Source organism: Botryllus schlosseri, chromosome 7, assembly GCF_051294905.1.
Source record: "Botryllus schlosseri isolate E-star chromosome 7, Bs_hap1, whole genome shotgun sequence".
NCBI lineage: Eukaryota > Metazoa > Chordata > Ascidiacea > Stolidobranchia > Styelidae > Botryllus > Botryllus schlosseri.
In genome coordinates this window covers 6,199,297-6,214,891 of record NC_137242.1, presented here as the reverse complement: position 1 = coordinate 6,214,891, position 15,595 = coordinate 6,199,297, and positions in this window count along the sequence as shown.

The window sequence follows — 15,595 nt, the reverse complement described above, 5'->3', positions numbered from 1 at the left end:
GAGCGGGCGGTGTCATTAGGTGAATTGTGAATTTTATATCCAGGACTAAAAATGTGTAGATCAGGTACGACCTGTAGTAAATATAAAAAATGGTTGGAGCAAAATGGTGGAGTGATTGGTTGGAGGAGAAAGGTACACAGAAAACAAAATCGCGAACACAGAAATACACAAGCAGTTTCATCTAGGGGAGGAGTACAGACGGGGTAAGTAGGTGAATTATAGATTATAGATATAGGACGAAAAATCTTTACATACAGGACTAAAATTTGTTATATACAGGACTAAAAATATTTATATAAAGGACTAAAAATGTGTATATCTGGTATGACCAGCAGTGAATAAAAAATGGTTGGAGTGATTACTAGGAGGAGAAAGGTAGAAAAGAAACAAAATAGCGGACACTGAAATACACAAGCGGTGCCATCTAGGGTCGGGAGCGGGCGGTGTCATTAGGTGAATTGTGAATTTTATATCCAGGACTAAAAATGTGTAGATCTGGTACGACCTGTAATAAATATAAAGAATGGTTGGAGCAAAATGGTGGAGTGATTGGTTGGAGGAGAAAGGTACACAGAAAACAAAATAACGGACACTGAAATACACAAGCGGTGTCATCGAGGGTCGGGAGCGGGCGGTGTCATTAGGTGAATTGTGAATTTTATATCCAGGACTAAAAATGTGTAGATCTGGTACGACCTGTAGTAAATATAAAAAATGGTTGGAGCAAAATGATGGAGTGATTGGTTGGAGGAGAAAGGTACACAGAAAACAAAATAACGGACACTGAAATACACAAGCGGTGTCATCGAGGGTCGGGAGCGGGCGGTGTCATTAGGTGAATTGTGAATTTTATATCCAGGACTAAAAATGTGTAGATCTGGTACGACCTGTAGTAAATATAAAAAATGGTTGGAGCAAAATGGTGGAGTGATTGGTTTGAGGAGAAAGGTACACAGAAAACAAAATAACGGACACTGAAATACACAAGCGGTGTCATCGAGGGTCGGGAGCGGGCGGTGTCATTAGGTGAATTGTAAATTTTATATCCAGGACTAAAAATGTGTAGATCTGGTACGACCTGTAGTAAATATAAAAAATGGTTGGAGCAAAATGATGGAGTGATTGGTTGGAGGAGAAAGGTACACAGAAAACAAAATAACGGACACTGAAATACACAAACGGTGTCATCGAGGGTCGGGAGCGGGCGGTGTCATTAGGTGAATTGTGAATTTTATATCCAGGACTAAAAATGTGTAGATCTGGTACGACCTGTAGTAAATATAAAAAATGGTTGGAGCAAAATGGTGGAGTGATTGGTTGGAGGAGAAAGGTACACAGAAAACAAAATAACGGACACTGAAATACACAAGCGGTGTCATCGAGGGTCGGGAGCGGGCGGTGTCATTAGGTGAATAGTGAATTTTATATCCAGGACTAAAAATGTGTAGATCTGGCACGACCTGTAGTAAATATAAAAAATGGTTGGAGCAAAATGATGGAGTGATTGGTTGGAGGAGAAAGGTACACAGAAAACAAAATAACGGACACTGAAATACACAAGCGGTGTCATCGAGGGTCGGGAGCGGGCGGTGTCATTAGGTGAATTGTGAATTTTATATCCAGGACTAAAAATGTGTAGATCTGGTACGACCTGTAGTAAATATAAAAAATGGTTGGAGCAAAATGGTGGAGTGATTGGTTGGAGGAGAAAGGTACACAGAAAACAAAATAACGGACACTGAAATACACAAGCGGTGTCATCGAGGGTCGGGAGCGGGCGGTGTCATTAGGTGAATTGTGAATTTTATATCCAGGACTAAAAATGTGTAGATCTGGTACGACCTGTAGTAAATATAAAAAATGGTTGGAGCAAAATGATGGAGTGATTGGTTGGAGGAGAAAGGTACACAGAAAACAAAATAACGGACACTGAAATACACAAGCGGTGTCATCGAGGGTCGGGAGCGGGCGGTGTCATTAGGTGAATTGTGAATTTTATATCCAGGACTAAAAATGTGTAGATCTGGTACGACCTGTAGTAAATATAAAAAATGGTTGGAGCAAAATGGTGGAGTGATTGGTTGGAGGAGAAAGGTACACAGAAAACAAAATAACGGACACTGAAATACACAAGCGGTGTCATCGAGGGTCGGGAGCGGGCGGTGTCATTAGGTGAATTGTGAATTTTATATCCAGGACTAAAAATGTGTAGATCTGGTACGACCTGTAATAAATATAAAAAATGGTTGGAGCAAAATGATGGAGTGATTGGTTGGAGGAGAAAGGTACACAGAAAACAAAATAACGGACACTGAAATACAAAAGCGGTGTCATCGAGGGTCGGGAGCGGGCGGTGTCATTAGGTGAATTGTGAATTTTATATCCAGGACTAAAAATGTGTAGATCTGGCACGACCTGTAGTAAATAGAAAAAATGGTTGGAGCAAAATGATGGAGTGATTGGTTGGAGGAGAAAGGTACACAGAAAACAAAATAACGGACACTGAAATACACAAGCGGTGTCATCGAGGGTCGGGAGCGGGCGGTGTCATTAGGTGAATTGTGAATTTTATATCCAGGACTAAAAATGTGTAGATCTGGTACGACCTGTAGTAAATATAAAAAATGGTTGGAGCAAAATGGTGGAGTGATTGGTTGGAGGAAAAAGGTACACAGAAAACAAAATAACGGACACTGAAATACACAAGCGGTGTCATCGAGGGTCGGGAGCGGGCGGTGTCATTAGGTGAATTGTGAATTTTATATCCAGGACTAAAAATGTGTAGATCTGGTACGACCTGTAGTAAATATAAATAATGGTTGGAGCAAAATGATGGAGTGATTGGTTGGAGGAGAAAGGTACACAGAAAACAAAATAACTGACACTGAAATACACAAGCGGTGTCATCGAGGGTCGGGAGCGGGCGGTGTCATTAGGTGAATTGTGAATTTTATATCCAGGACTAAAAATGTGTAGATCTGGTACGACCTGTAGTAAATATAAAAAATGGTTGGAGCAAAATGGTGGAGTGATTGGTTGGAGGAGAAAGGTACACAGAAAACAAAATAACGGACACTGAAATACACAAGCGGTGTCATCGAGGGTCGGGAGCGGGCGGTGTCATTAGGTGAATTGTGAATTTTATATCCAGGACTAGAAATGTGTAGATCTGGTACGACCTGTAATAAATATAAAAAATGGTTGGAGCAAAATGATGGAGCGATTGGTTGGAGGAGAAAGGTACACAGAAAACAAAATAACGGACACTGAAATACACAAGCGGTGTCATCGAGGGTCGGGAGCGGGCGGTGTCATTAGGTGAATTGTGAATTTTATATCTAGGACTAAAAATGTGTAGATCTGGCACGACCTGTAGTAAATATAAAAAATGGTTGGAGCAAAATGATGGAGTGATTGGTTGGAGGAGAAAGGTACACAGAAAACAAAATAACGGACACTGAAATACACAAGCGGTGTCATCGAGGGTCGGGAGCGGGCGGTGTCATTAGGTGAATTGTGAATTTTATATCCAGGACTAAAAATGTGTAGATCTTGTACGACCTGTAGTAAATATAAAAAATGGTTGGAGCAAAATGGTGGAGTGATTGGTTGGAGGAGAAAGGTACACAGAAAACAAAATCGCGAACACAGAAATACACAAGCAGTTTCATCTAGGGGAGGAGTACAGACGGGGTAAGTAGGTGAATTATAGATTATAGATATAGGACGAAAAATCTTTACATACAGGACTAAAATTTGTTATATACAGGACTAAAAATATTTATATAAAGGACTAAAAATGTGTATATCTGGTATGACCAGCAGTGAATAAAAAATGGTTGGAGTGATTACTAGGAGGAGAAAGGTAGAAAAGAAACAAAATAGCGGACACTGAAATACACAAGCGGTGCCATCTAGGGTCGGGAGCGGGCGGTGTCATTAGGTGAATTGTGAATTTTATATCCAGGACTAAAAATGTGTAGATCTGGTACGACCTGTAATAAATATAAAGAATGGTTGGAGCAAAATGGTGGAGTGATTGGTTGGAGGAGAAAGGTACACAGAAAACAAAATAACGGACACTGAAATACACAAGCGGTGTCATCGAGGGTCGGGAGCGGGCGGTGTCATTAGGTGAATTGTGAATTTTATATCCAGGACTAAAAATGTGTAGATCTGGTACGACCTGTAGTAAATATAAAAAATGGTTGGAGCAAAATGATGGAGTGATTGGTTGGAGGAGAAAGGTACACAGAAAACAAAATAACGGACACTGAAATACACAAGCGGTGTCATCGAGGGTCGGGAGCGGGCGGTGTCATTAGGTGAATTGTGAATTTTATATCCAGGACTAAAAATGTGTAGATCTGGTACGACCTGTAGTAAATATAAAAAATGGTTGGAGCAAAATGGTGGAGTGATTGGTTTGAGGAGAAAGGTACACAGAAAACAAAATAACGGACACTGAAATACACAAGCGGTGTCATCGAGGGTCGGGAGCGGGCGGTGTCATTAGGTGAATTGTAAATTTTATATCCAGGACTAAAAATGTGTAGATCTGGTACGACCTGTAGTAAATATAAAAAATGGTTGGAGCAAAATGATGGAGTGATTGGTTGGAGGAGAAAGGTACACAGAAAACAAAATAACGGACACTGAAATATACAAACGGTGTCATCGAGGGTCGGGAGCGGGCGGTGTCATTAGGTGAATTGTGAATTTTATATCCAGGACTAAAAATGTGTAGATCTGGTACGACCTGTAGTAAATATAAAAAATGGTTGGAGCAAAATGGTGGAGTGATTGGTTGGAGGAGAAAGGTACACAGAAAACAAAATAACGGACACTGAAATACACAAGCGGTGTCATCGAGGGTCGGGAGCGGGCGGTGTCATTAGGTGAATTGTGAATTTTATATCCAGGACTAAAAATGTGTAGATCTGGTACGACCTGTAGTAAATATAAAAAATGGCTGGAGCAAAATGATGGAGTGATTGGTTGGAGGAGAAAGGTACACAGAAAACAAAATAACGGACACTGAAATACACAAGCGGTGTCATCGAGGGTCGGGAGCGGGCGGTGTCATTAGGTGAATTGTGAATTTTATATCCAGGACTAAAAATGTGTAGATCTGGTACGACCTGTAGTAAATATAAAAAATGGTTGGAGCAAAATGGTGGAGTGATTGGTTGGAGGAGAAACGTACACAGAAAACAAAATAACGGACACTGAAATACACAAGCGGTGTCATCGAGGGTCGGGAGCGGGCGGTGTCATTAGGTGAATTGTGAATTTTATATCCAGGACTAAAAATGTGTAGATCTGGTACGACCAGTAATAAATATAAAAAATGGTTGGAGCAAAATGATGGAGTGATTGGTTGGAGGAGAAAGGTACACAGAAATCAAAATAACGGACACTGAAATATACAAGCGGTGTCATCGAGGGTCGGGAGCGGGCGGTGTCATTAGGTGAATTGTGAATTTTATATCCAGGACTAAAAATGTGTAGATCTGGCACGACCTGTAGTAAATATAAAAAATGGTTGGAGCAAAATGATGGAGTGATTGGTTGGAGGAGAAAGGTACACAGAAAACAAAATAACGGACACTGAAATACACAAACGGTGTCATCGAGGGTCGGGAGCGGGCGGTGTCATTAGGTGAATAGTGAATTTTATATCCAGGACTAAAAATGTGTAGATCTGGCACGACCTGTAGTAAATATAAAAAATGGTTGGAGCAAAATGGTGGAGTGATTGGTTGGAGGAGAAAGGTACACAGAAAACAAAATAACGGACACTGAAATACACAAGCGGTGTCATCGAGGGTCGGGAGCGGGCGGTGTCATTAGGTGAATTGTGAATTTTATATCCAGGACTAAAAATGTGTAGATCTGGTACGACCTGTAGTAAATATAAAAAATGGTTGGAGCAAAATGATGGAGTGATTGGTTGGAGGAGAAAGGTACACAGAAAACAAAATAACGGACACTGAAATACACAAGCGGTGTCATCGAGGGTCGGGAGCGGGCGGTGTCATTAGGTGAATTGTGAATTTTATATCCAGGACTAAAAATGTGTAGATCTGGTACGACCTGTAGTAAATATAAAAAATGGTTGGAGCAAAATGGTGGAGTGATTGGTTGGAGGAGAAAGGTACACAGAAAACAAAATAACGGACACTGAAATACACAAGCGGTGTCATCGAGGGTCGGGAGCGGGCGGTGTCATTAGGTGAATTGTGAATTTTATATCCAGGACTAAAAATGTGTAGATCTGGTACGACCTGTAGTAAATATAAAAAATGGTTGGAGCAAAATGGTGGAGTGATTGGTTGGAGGAGAAAGGTACACAGAAAACAAAATAACGGACACTGAAATACACAAGCGGTGTCATCGAGGGTCGGGAGCGGGCGGTGTCATTAGGTGAATTGTGAATTTTATATCCAGGACTAAAAATGTGTAGATCTGGTACGACCTGTAGTAAATATAAAAAATGGTTGGAGCAAAATGATGGAGTGATTGGTTGGAGGAGAAAGGTACACAGAAAACAAAATAACGGACACTGAAATACACAAGCGGTGTCATCGAGGGTCGGGAGCGGGCGGTGTCATTAGGTGAATTGTGAATTTTATATCCAGGACTAAAAATGTGTAGATCTGGTACGACCTGTAATAAATATAAAAAATGGTTGGAGCAAAATGATGGAGTGATTGGTTGGAGGAGAAAGGTACACAGAAAACAAAATAACGGACACTGAAATACACAAGCGGTGTCATCGAGGGTCGGGAGCGGGCGGTGTCATTAGGTGAATTGTGAATTTTATATCCAGGACTAAAAATGTGTAGATCTGGTACGACCTGTAATAAATATAAAAAATGGTTGGAGCAAAATGATGGAGTGATTGGTTGGAGGAGAAAGGTACACAGAAAACAAAATAACGGACACTGAAATACACAAGCGGTGTCATCGAGGGTCGGGAGCGGGCGGTGTCATTAGGTGAATTGTGAATTTTATATCCAGGACTAAAAATGTGTAGATCTGGCACGACCTGTAGTAAATATAAAAAATGGTTGGAGCAAAATGATGGAGTGATTGGTTGGAGGAGAAAGGTACACAGAAAACAAAATAACGGACACTGAAATACACAAGCGGTGTCATCGAGGGTCGGGAGCGGGCGGTGTCATTAGGTGAATTGTGAATTTTATATCCAGGACTAAAAATGTGTAGATCTGGTACGACCTGTAGTAAATATAAAAAATGGTTGGAGCAAAATGGTGGAGTGATTGGTTGGAGGAGAAAGGTACACAGAAAACAAAATAACGGACACTGAAATACACAAGCGGTGTCATCGAGGGTCGGGAGCGGGCGGTGTCATTAGGTGAATTTTGAATTTTATAACCAGGACTAAAAATGTGTAGATCTGGTACGACCTGTAGTAAATATAAAAAATGGTTGGAGCAAAATGATGGAGTGATTGGTTGGAGGAGAAAGGTACACAGAATACAAAATAACGGACACTGAAATACACAAGCGGTGTCATCGAGGGTCGGGAGCGGGCGGTGTCATTAGGTGAATTGTGAATTTTATATCCAGGACTAAAAATGTGTAGATCTGGTACGACCTGTAGTAAATATAAAAAATGGTTGGAGCAAAATGGTGGAGTGATTGGTTGGAGGAGAAAGGTAGACAGAAAACAAAATCGCGAACACAGAAATACACAAGCAGTTTCATCTAGGGGAGGAGTACAGACGGGGTAAGTAGGTGAATTATAGATTATAGATATAGGACGAAAAATCTTTACATACAGGACTAAAATTTGTTATATACAGGACTAAAAATATTTATATAAAGGACTAAAAATGTGTATATCTGGTATGACCAGCAGTGAATAAAAAATGGTTGGAGTGATTACTAGGAGGAGAAAGGTAGAAAAGAAACAAAATAGCGGACACTGAAATACACAAGCGGTGCCATCGAGGGTCGGGAGCGGGCGGTGTCATTAGGTGAATTGTGAATTTTATATCCAGGACTAAAAATGTGTAGATCTGGTACGACCTGTAGTAAATATAAAAAATGGTTGGAGCAAAATGATGGAGTGATTGGTTGGAGGAGAAAGGTACACAGAAAACAAAATAACGGACACTGAAATACACAAGCGGTGTCATCGAGGGTCGGGAGCGGGCGGTGTCATTAGGTGAATTGTGAATTTTATATCCAGGACTAAAAATGTGTAGATCTGGCACGACCTGTAGTAAATATAAAAAATGGTTGGAGCAAAATGATGGAGTGATTGGTTGGAGGAGAAAGGTACACAGAAAACAAAATAACGGACACTGAAATACACAAGCGGTGTCATCGAGGGTCGGGAGCGGGCGGTGTCATTAGGTGAATTGTGAATTTTATATCCAGGACTAAAAATGTGTAGATCTGGTACGACCTGTAGTAAATATAAAAAATGGTTGGAGCAAAATGGTGGTCCGCGAAGCATTTTCAGGGGGTCTGCGAAACCTCTAAATTTATGAAATGGTTGATAACCAAATTTTATTTATTTTTGATTAGGGAGAGCATGAGACAGGTTCGTTTCATAATTGCTAAAACAATACGACTCACTTCATTAAAATGGTCGTCTGAGATGAAATATCCGACTGTGCAAACATATTTTAATTGTCAAATTGCCAATAGCCTGTCGATGCAAACACATTGCTGTTTAGAAATGTTTTGGTGGGGTTTGTAGAGGAATGAAATGTTGGAGATAGCAACGCCAAACAGGGTGAATTCGAAATGTTAGCAAAACATTTTGTATTTGGTGTTGTCAGTCTCAGCAAATTAGTAAACAGTCGTTTGAAATAGAAATTCCTGATATTTTTCCTAATCTGTTCCAATGAAGGAATTGAAACCTCACCACGAAGGATGGTAGCACGACAATTGAGCTAATTTTTAACGAAAACTTGTGGGGGTCCGCGGGGGTCCGTGACGGTTCAAAAGGGGTCCGCGAAGACGAAAAGGTTGAGAACCACTGGCTTAGCAGGGTAGCTGCGGATAACAGTTACCTAGTCTTTGGTCTGACCCGGCCGGAGATCGAACCCACGACCTGCCGATCGAGAGGCCGGACGCACCGCCATTACACTATCGGCACTGCAGAGATGCGTCCTTGTCCTGCTGTATTGTCACAATTATTCACAAACCTTTCCGAGTCTTTGTAATCCTCGCGAATAGTAACGATCTGCCTTGAGCAATCATCGCCCACAGCGGGTGGATCGATGCTACTTGTTTCGTCTGACGATTCGGAGCTATTTCCACCGGCCATGCTTGATATACAACGTCAAAGGTATCCGATAGCAGTAAGCCTGTACCGCAGTGTCGACTGTCGATTTTCAACCGCCGCGAAGCCTGAAATCGCTGCAGTCTGAGCGGTGCGAGTTATCATATCATTTATATAGGGAATTTCCTTTTTTGCTCCGACGACCTTCCTAAGCGCTGAACCATGTCAAAGAAGGAGCCATACCACTAGCGCAGTGGTGAGCTTCGCATACGCATTCTCGGTAAGGTCATTCTCGGTAATAGCCATACTCGGTAATAGACATTCTCGGTGATAGCATTCTCGGTAATATCCATTCTCGGTAACGGTCATTCCCGGTAATAGTATTCTCGGTAATAGTCATTCTCGATAAGAGCATTCTCGGTAATAGTCATTCTCGGTAATGGCTGTTCTCGGTAATGGTGGTTCTCGGTGATGCTATTTTCGGTGATAGACATTCTCGGTAATGTCCGTTGTCGATAATGTTCATTCTCGGTATTGTCCGTTCTCGGTAAAGTCCATTCTCGGTATTGTCCATTCTCAGTAATGTCCATTCTCGGTATTGTCCTTCTCGGTAATAGCATTCTCGGTAATAGCATTCTCGGTATTGACCAGATACGAGGGTCGGTGGCAGGCGGTGTAATAGGCCTTTTGCAGGACTTCGATCACGTGACTAGGTCGCATAGCAACCACAAATTGGTTAGCAAGCTACTTTCTCGCGCACCTGCTTCAGTGCTAAATATCGCATATTGTACTGTTGATTCCTGGTTGTAAACGTTTCGGAAATTTGTTGTAGAAGTCATCAGAGATTCACCTATGCTAGATGTCAATCATGTACAAAGCATTTAGAATGATATCGTCAGAATTACGCAGAAATCCATCGGTAACGTAGTCGTATTACGGTACTCAACTCTGATCATATGTACTTAAATTTATGCATTTGAAGTAAATCGATTGGTTTATATTCCGGTAAGAGTATTTGTTAGTTCAAGCAGAACTATTTGTCTGTTGTGGAGCCTGATTTTGGATGGAAGATATGACTGAAGCAGCCGGGACCCGCAAGGATCAGGATATACTCTGTCTGCTGGTTTGGGTGCTGCTATAAAACCGCTGAACACATCGGAAGTATCTTTTGGGAAAACCTGCCACCAAGACTAAGCAAAGCACTGCACTTTATTGTTGCCTTATACGATGCCGATCTTATTAGCACTACTTCACAACTGCGATTGAAGTGAATTTGGCAAATCACACGCGATTTTGATAAATAGTTGATGTCACATATGTGCGCTATTTAGCGAACTAAGGGAAGTAACTATCAAATAACTCTTAGAGCAGCTCAAACGCAGTGACAAGATCGGTCATCCTATACCCAGAGGTGGTCAACGTGGTCATTGTTATTGGGAATTGAGTACAAGTAATGCCTCAATTTATACTCCAGTACAAGTAGCACTAATTACTTCCAGGACATGTCCAAAGTACTTCAAGTGGAAGTAGAAATGAATTTCTGAAAAGTAGTCAAGAGATTCGTTACATGAAGTAGATTTGGTTGAGGGTCCCTTAGTTTTAGAAATTAATGCCACGTGACAACTGTAAACATTTCATGTTGCATCTTCTTGATCAACGCAAAAGGGTGATGACACCACAAATATGTGCAATTTTCAAAAATTAATTTAGTTACCGTGGTACTGGGGCTATTTTGCCCGGTTGTTATGACAACCTCACGCTTGAAGCGGATGCAATCATGCGCCAAAGCTACTTTCTAGTTGACAAAATCCCCAACCTGACAAAAAAGTACTACCTAAAAAGTGTCAAGTAGAAGTGGAAGTAGCCTAAACTCAAAATGACGCTAGTACTCAGGTAAAATAGTACTTTGTTGCTGACCCCCTCTGTGTATTGGTTCAACCAACTCAGAAACATCCTCTAAAGACGACGAACATTGTTTCTTTTGCATTGACTCCGTAATATTCTGAGCTTATGATATTCTTTGATTCATTGAATTTACAAATAAACTTGGAAAGAAGTGCAATTTATTAATTTTTGTGCATTCGATACCCAGAGCATAAGAAATAGTTGGAAGAAAAATGCATGTTAACCTTATCAAGTTCATTAACTGCCGAGACTCTTATGCCTATGTATTTTCATCTACCTCCATAGCCACTTGTCTAGACAGATTCATAGCATCTACGGAAGAGCGCTTGTCTTGCTGTACACAAATGAAATATCATTTTCGAAGCAGACATCAACATCGCGAAAGAAGTTCACGACAGTTAGTCAGTGGCCAGATCTTCTGCTGACATTTTCTGTTGGCATGAAACCACGCTGCCTTCTACTGCATGACCGAATTTTATGTGGTGATTATAATTGGCTCCAGGCTGAATTCTCGACGAGGGCATCATCAATTTCTTAGTTGCCTATGTTCGGCTCTCTTGGGATAATCCAACAGATCATTAATTCGTATACATGTGGTATAGCCATGTCATGAAACTCAAGATATTTGAACTGTGCCAAAGAGTGAAGTAATCCAATCCAGGCAATCAATCAAGTAATCCAGGCCTCGAGACAGTTTGTTGCACCCTCAATTGGAGCTGATGATCATTTTTCTTCGGGTAGTGGCACTTGGCAGCATGACAGAATGATCAATAACTTGTAATATAGGTGTAGAGGTCTAAATATTTTGAATTTTTCAACTGAGAAGCCATACAATAGCATAGGATGTTTAATATATATATAGTATGTAGCACATGGCATGAATTCCTAACACATCAACGTACTGGCACTGGCAGTCATTGTCTCTAGGCTTAAAAATAGCAGTATCCTATATATATTGCAATCGATATCAATCATCAAAATGCTGCAATGATTACCAACTACCACTACCATAGCCTTTATAAAGGCTATGCCACTACAATACAACTACAGTATAGTATAGTTACTATCTACACCTAACTTAATGCTGCAATAAATATCACGCAGTCAATGTCCTGCAATGTCGAATTTTGTGTCATAAAATCATACGGTAGTTGACTACCAAATAACGGCTACAATGTCGATCATTGTGACGCAAGGAGTTTACATACTTCATGAATCGAAGACATCAAACATATTTGAATCCTTGCGCATTTCAATGACACTTGCGTTTTATATAAAAAGTTTACAGCCCGAAAACGATAATATACTGTATCCGAAATACGGCTACGTTAACGACGGATTTCTGCGTAATTCTGACGATATCATTCTATATGCTTTGTACAGGATTGGCATCTAGCATAGGTGAATCTCTGATGACTTGTACAACAAATTTCCGAAACGTTTACAACCAGAAATCAACAGTACAATATGCGATATTTAGCACTGAAGCAGGTGCGCGAGAAAGTAGCTTGCTAACCAATTTGTGGTTGCTATGCGACTTAGTCACGTGATCGAAGTCCTGCAAAAGGCCTATTAGGTGAATTATGAATTTTATATATAGGACTAAAATGTGTAGATCTGGTACGACCTGTAGTAAATATAAAAAATGGTTGGAGCAAAATGGTGGAGTGATTGGTTGGAGGAGAAAGGTACACAGAAAACAAAATAACGGACACTGAAACACCAGTGTTGGGATGACTCGAGTCATGACTTGACTCGAGTCAGACTCGAGTCACTTTTTCGTATGACTTGACTTGACTCGAGTCACTTTGCAAAAATGACTTGACTTGACTTGACTCGGCGCTTCAGAAATGTGGATTGACTCGTGACTCGGAGCAAAATTTACGAGTCAATTTCAAGTCATCAAGTAAACGGTGTCGATTAAATCGCCCTATGTTAAGTATGTTCGGATTGTTCGCGATACGCCGGCGTGACTTGTGAGAGCAAACAATCATTCACTGACTGTACGTTTCACTGATCCTCCATTGTTACATCACAAATAAATTGACCTCAAACGAGACGATCACAGCTTACGTCGTCGTTGTAGATTAATCTAATAGCGACATATCTTTGTTTCGAAGACGACTCGGTGCTTAGATTGTGCTTTACGCAGGGCTCACCTTTACCAATCCCCTTGATTAGTTTAAATCGAACGAACATACTCCATGCGTATATAATCACACTGATGTGTTATAGATGGACGTAGCGAATTGTACCATATCGATTCGTTTCAACTTTTCGAGGCTTGTATTCTATCTTCTGTTTAGGCTGATAATACCAGACTGTAAAATGTTGCTATGCAATTACTCACGTATTTTATTGGCAGTTCTACGTGTGCGCGACCGATACAGCGCCTTTGTGCAAGTATATTTAACTTCATATTCGTTATTTGATTGAAGACAAATGGCCAATTAATCTGTCTTTCACCCAGTTAGCAAAACGTTATGACTCTGCATCATCAATCCTACTTCGAAAATTCAATTTGACTTGAATTGTGACTTGACTCGTGACTTGACTTGACTTGACTCGACTTGACTCGAGTCACCTCCAATAAACGAGTGACTTGACTTGACTCGAGTCACCTTGAAAAATCGATTGACTTGACTTGACTCGAGTCAAAATGTGCAATGACTCGAGATGACTCGTGACTCGAAGGTAGTGACTTGATCCCAACACTGTGAAACACACAAGCGGTGTCATCGAGGGTCGGGAGCGGGCGGTGTCATTAGGTGAATTGTGAATTTTATATCCAGGACTAAAAATGTGTAGATCTGGTACGACCTGTAGTAAATATAAAAAATGGTTGGAGCAAAATGGTGGAGTGATTGGTTGGAGGAGAAAGGTACACAGAAAACAAAATAACGGACACTGAAATACACAAGCGGTATCATCGAGGGTCGGGAGCGGGCGGTGTCATTAGGTGAATTGTGAATTTTATATCCAGGACTAAAAATGTGTAGATCTGGTGCGACCTGTAGTGAATAAAAAATGGTTGGACCGAAATGGTTGGAGTGAGTGGTTGGAGGAGAAAGGTACACAGAAAACAAAATGGCGGACACCGAAATACACGAGCGGTGTCATCTAAGGGCGCGGTGAATTCTAAACCTAAATATAAGACTAAAAACATTTTATATATAGGACTAAAATGTGTATATCTGGTACGACCTGTAGCGAATAAAAAAATGGTTGGACCAAAATTGTGGAGTGATTGGTTGGAGGAGAAAGGTGCACAGAAAACAAAATGGCGGACACTGAAATACACGAGCGGTGTCATCCAAGGGCGCGGTGAATTCTAAACTTAGATATAGGACTAAAAACATTTTATATATAGGACTAAAATGTGTAGATCTGATATGACCAGTAGTGATTAAAAAATGGTTGGAGTGATTACTTGGAGGAGAAGGGCAGAAAGGGAACAAAATGGCGGACACTAAAATACACAAGTAGTACCATCTAGGGTCGGGGGCGGGAAGAATTATTAGGTGAATTATAAATTTAATACATAGGACTAAAATATTTTTATTCATAGGACTAAAAATGTGTGGATCTGGTATGACCAGTATAGAATAAAAAATGGTTGGAGCAAAATGGCTGGATTGATTGGTTGGAGGAGAAAGGTAGACAGAAAACAAAATCGCGAACACAGAAATACACAAGCAGTTTCATCCAGGGGAGGAGTACAGACGGGGTAAGTAGGTGAATTATAGATTATAGATATAGGACGAAAAATCTTTACATACAGGACTAAAATTTGTTATATACAGGACTAAAAATATTTATATAAAGGACTAAACATGTGTATATCTGGTATGACCAGCAGTGAATAAAAAATGGTTGGAGTGATTACTAGGAGGAGAAAGGTAGAAAAGAAACAAAATAGCGGACACTGAAATACACAAGCGGTGCCATCTAGGGTCGGGAGCGGGCGGTGTCATTAGGTGAATTGTGAATTTTATAGCCAGGACTAAAAATGTGTAGATCTGGTACGACCTGTAATAAATATAAAGAATGGTTGGAGCAAAATGGTGGAGTGATTGGTTGGAGGAGAAAGGTACACAGAAAACAAAATAACGGACACTGAAATACACAAGCGGTGTCATCGAGGGTCGGGAGCGGGCGGTGTCATTAGGTGAATTGTGAATTTTATATCCAGGACTAAAAATGTGTAGATCTGGTACGACCTGTAGTAAATATAAAAAATGGTTGGAGCAAAATGATGGAGTGATTGGTTGGAGGAGAAAGGTACACAGAAAACAAAATAACGGACACTGAAATACACAAGCGGTGTCATCGAGGGTCGGGAGCGGGCGGTGTCATTAGGTGAATTGTGAATTTTATATCCAGGACTAAAAATGTGTAGATCTGGTACGACCTGTAGTAAATATA